The sequence below is a fragment of the Manacus vitellinus genome, unplaced genomic scaffold, assembly GCF_001715985.3.
Source record: "Manacus vitellinus isolate BGI_N305 unplaced genomic scaffold, ASM171598v3 scaffold_92_pilon, whole genome shotgun sequence".
NCBI classification, from domain to species: Eukaryota; Metazoa; Chordata; class Aves; order Passeriformes; family Pipridae; genus Manacus; species Manacus vitellinus.
In genome coordinates, this window is record NW_021940877.1 from 381,800 (window position 1) to 386,538 (window position 4,739).

Below are 4,739 nucleotides of genomic sequence, written 5' to 3' on the forward strand. Positions count from 1 at the left end.
TCCCCACCCCCGTCCCCCATCATCATCACCACAAGCACCCCAAGGTGGGTAGTTTAATGCCTAATTCTGTTCTCTTGCACTGCTTTTCTCCTTCGCAGGGGTCGGAGCCGCCATCTCCCGCTTTCCTCACGGCATGGAAAATACCCAAACGTGCTTGGGGGAAAAAAAACAAACCAAGGAGAAATCCCCTAACACCCGAGGACTGATTTATCTTCGGAGCCGGAGTGGTGTGGGAAGAAGCCATCGCCGCTTGCCTGCTCCCCACGACAGCTCGCCCGCCATTCGCTTAATTAAAATCATATATTGGTGTGATCAGACGTGGTAATACCATAAAAAACCAAAATCCCGTAACATCCACACGCTCGTTGTTGGAGGCTGCAGCCAAGGTACCACATACGCTTTTTTTTTCTTTTTTTTTTTTTTATATTTTTTTAATGTTGCCTTACCTTTTTGTCTGCATCACAGTGTTGTCACAGGCTACAACGTTGCCCCTTCCTTGTTAAAAGCTACATGCCTAAAATACTGCTTTTTTCCCCATGGAATTTCAGATTTAGGCCCATGTAGATGCTCTATTATTTCTACAGATATAGAAATATTTCTATATATTTACTACATACATATATAAATATTCTGTATGTTGACTACATATTTATATGTATATCTCCTTTTTACGGGAACTGCTTAAAATATAAGATAAACCCACACACCTAAAAACTATGATTTAATTATATATAATCACTATCATTTGGCCCGTATATATTTTTGATTTTATATATATATATTACCTTTGTTTTCCTCCATTGGCTTTCTACTACAATGTATCCTAAAAGCAGGAGAAAAAAATGCCATAAAAAAGTAAAAATTAAAAAAGAAAAAGAACAAAAAACAACCCATCTCTTTTTTTTACAGTCCATGGCGGAAGTTTGTGCCTGAATATTTTATTTGTTCCACAAAGAGGTAGATTTTCCTTGGGAGATTTGGGGAGGATTACTTTTTAATGAAAAAAAGGAAAAAATACACCAAAAAAAAAAAAAAAGGAAAGAAAAAACAAACCCAAAACAACCCAATAAAAAAAAAAGAAACAAAAAGGGGAAAAAAAGCACAACAAAACCACAAAACCAAACTTGTAAGTGAAGCTGCAAATGCAACCGAATAGTCCGGATCAGACAATTCATTGCACAAGAAAAAGAGGATAAATGGAACTGCAATGGCCGGCTTTGCTCTAGATCCGGGAGGAGGGATCAGCGCCTTTATCCCACCATCTCGCGCTCCAAACACCACCATTTTTCTCTCTCTCTCTCTTTTTTTTTTTTTTTTTTTTTTTTTGTTTAATGTGGTTTGTTGGGGCGTTTTGTTTCCAGCCGAGCGGGGCTGCACCACCCCCGAGCCGGGGCTGCCAGAGCTGCTCAGGGGCTTCACTTTTACAGGGATCTCTATTTTTTCCCCCGGCCTTGTGCAATCCTCTCCCTTTTATTACGTGTTTTTTCCCCTCTGCGGGTATAAAGGTTTCTCTCCTGTCTCCAGCTTGGCTGCTTATTCCAGAAGCTTCCACGGGGGCGGGGAGCCCCCACTGCGGCGCCTTTGCCGCAGCGCCGGGCAGGAGGAGGAGGAGGAGGATGCGGAGGATGCACCACCTCTCCCTGGCTGGGAGCCTCATTCCAAGCCTCTCCCTCTCACTCCGTTCCCCCAGCCTTGAAAACAGAGCGCTGGGAGGTGTTTGCAGCTTGATTTTCTTTTTTTTTTCCTAAATAAATGGAAAGCAGAGCTATTGCTGATGGAGATGGATGAGGGCAGGGCCGGCAGCGTGGCCAGGGCACCGATGGCACAAGTGACCTTTCCCAGGCGGTGGGAGGGAGGATTCCCCTCCCACCCCAGCATGCTTCTGCTTGGAATTCATTTTAAATAGCAGGAGTATTATTTTTTATTTTCCTTCCCCCCTCCCCTTGCTCCCTCACTGATTTTTTGGTGGGGGTTTTTTGTTATTTTTTTTTGGAGCTTCCTCACAATCTTTTTTTCCCTGTGTGTGTTTTGAATTGCGTTTTAAAATTGCCCAGCTGGAGACAAGGCTTGATTAGAGCTGGAACAATAGCTCCCTTTTATTAATAACGGGAAGGATTTACAATCCTACAGCACCTTCCTTGGAAAGCTTTCCAAACCATTTGCAAACACTCACAAATTTCAGATTGCGCAGCCCTTGGCTGTGAGGTGGGTAAGTATTTTAATGGTGCCACCACCCAAAATCACCTCCGTGGCAAATCTACATTTCTAAGAGCTTAAAAAGATGACGAATTTGGGGTTTTTTTAAGGGGGGTGGTGAGGGAGGCTGGTTAAAAGCTGTAACCTAAATCTGTAGATGCAGATTGTTTGCTGCGTCCTGGGAACTGGGCAGTTCTCCCTCCCACCACGCAGCTCTCCAGAGCCAAGCTGTGGATTTGCTGCACGTCAGTAAACATCTGCTTATGGATTTTTTTTTTTATTCCCTTTTTTTAATCCATTCCCTCTTTGCAGTCCCCGAGTGACCTCCTGCAGCGCTGCCTCCGCTGCAGTTCGACCACAGCTTTGCATTGAAGCACTGATGTGTCTCCCTGGGAGCCAGAGTGACCTTGCTGGGGGGACTGGGCCCACCAGGCAATGCAGATGCTCCTCTTCATCCCAGATCCCTCACCCCTTTTTCTCCATGCATCCCTTCCCTCACCGGGGGGATGTTACGGTGTTACAGTGGGTAAAGCTGTTTCATGCCCTATTTTTTCTCTCTTTTTTTTTTCTTTTTTTATTTTCTAGGGAAATAGTGGGTTGTTTGTGTAACCCCTCTCCCCATCAGATCCCTACTAACCATGCAGGGATCTGCAAGTCTCCTGGGCAGTGGGATCCAGCCTTTCCATGAGTGTGGGGCTCCATCCATGTCTGTGTGTGTCGTACACAGGCCACAAAACCCCACAGTATTCCTGTGGTTAGTTCTGTCTGGAGACCATGAGTGGGTCCCAGGGCTTCCCCTTCCCACCACTTGCTGGTTCACAAAGGCTGATGCTTCTGGAAAAAGCTCTGCCTTGTGGCCTTTTAAAAAAAATAAATAAATGAAGTGGCACTGCTGGGGATTAGTCATCCTTATTTTTGAAGGAAGCTGTTTGCCAGCGCTGTCCATATCACGCATGTCCGTGTGAGATGGGAACTCCAGAAGGCTGGTAACGTGCTCTGCTCGCTGCTCCTTGGAGCTGAGCCACCCAGGCTCCATTGAGCTGCTCCTGGCAGGTGGAAGAACCGACAGTCCAGCTTTCCAGACCCTTTCCCTCCATTTTTTGAGGGCTGGAATCCCTGCGTTGGCAGGTGTGGAAACATGAAGGCTGTAACTGCAGTGAGCGAGGATGGATGAGCTGTTTTCTGGGGTCCCATCCAACTCCAGAGAAGAAACTCTGGTGATTTATAATTCTTTTCTTGCCTGTGGTAGATTTTACTCTGAGCTCCGCTGCATCTTGTGAGAAGACTGAGTTTGACCCTTTTGGCTGCTAAAAATGGTTCTGTGTTTAAACGTCGGTGCTTTTTCCCTTCCCTGTGGTCACGTAGAAGAGCGAACCGCGCAATTAACCAGCACAGCAAAGGGCAGCTCCCTCCCCCTTTCCCCTTTCAAAAAATCCAGAGTTGTGTGTCTTGAACTGCTGCATAGGCAGAAAACATACAAAGCCCTTGTCAGCATTGTGCTGATGTGTGGCACATTAAAAAAAATACACACAAAAGGGGTGGGGAGAGCGGGTGCCTCCAGGGAGCAAAACTGTGGGGCCCCTTTCCCTCCAAGCCAACAGACCTACGTGCCATAGTCTATTCCTCCTAATTTTGCTCAAGCGAAGGCAGTGGAGGTCGGAGGGAGTGTCGAATGTCCTAAATTGTGTTGGTGAAGATCAGGGTCCCCTTGAACTGTATTTTTTTTTCTCTGTGAACTCGCTCCCACAATATGCTGCTGGTTTATTACTCCATTCCTCGCTCCCTGGGAAGAAGGAAAACGCTTCCTTACTGGGTGTAATTCCTTTTGTTGTGTTGCAAAGGTAATAAAAGGCACCTGGTGCTGGTCTCTCCCAGGTCACACATGACTTCAAGGCGCAGCTCCCGTGGTCATTAGTGCACAGGGAGTTCTGGGGGTCATTAGCCCTTAATGAGGATATCGGCGTTTGGATTGCATGGATGCCTCTGGCAGACCAGGCCCTGCCATGCTGGAGCAGCCCCTTATGAGAAATTATTTCACTGCCTGGTTGCTGTAGTGTTTTGTAGCACAGCCATGGCTTTATGCTTTTTTGGCCAAAATTAAGCAGAGGGGGAGGATGAGGTGGCCAGACCAGATTTCATCCCCTGCTCCCTATGGTGGAGCTGGTGTGTGAACACCATCAGTAGCTCCTGTGCCTAAAGACTCATTTGTACTTGGAATAAGTCAGCATGGACAAGGATATTATTGTTATTCCCTCATTTAGGGCTGTGTTGGTTTGGAAATACGCCTCGTGCTCATCACAGGGAGGTTCAGAGAAGCAAGAAGTTGGCTGTTGGGATGATTCCACATTTTTCAGCCTGGCACACCCTGTGGGACTTGGAATTACTTTCCTTTGGCAGTTAAGGATAAACGAGTGAGAATTACCTTATGAGTACTGAACTTTTACCACCCTGAAGACTTACCTGAGCTACATCCATGGCACTTCCAAGCTAAACAAATCCTGGATTTCTGGTGCCAAAAAGTGATACAAACCTCCTCTCCTCCT

At 46.3% G+C, this 4,739-nt stretch overlaps 1 long non-coding RNA gene across 1 annotated transcript in view; it reads right to left on the minus strand.

Moving 5' to 3' along the window:
- LOC108642024 overlaps positions 1–1,318 on the minus strand; it is a 2,362-nt gene extending 1,044 nt beyond the window's left edge. Inside the window, exon 1 of the long non-coding RNA XR_001922408.2 lies at positions 39–1,318. This is a non-coding gene — a long non-coding RNA (uncharacterized LOC108642024). The remainder of the gene's footprint in view (positions 1–38) is intronic.
- Between the last annotated feature and the right edge of the window lie 3,421 nt (positions 1,319–4,739).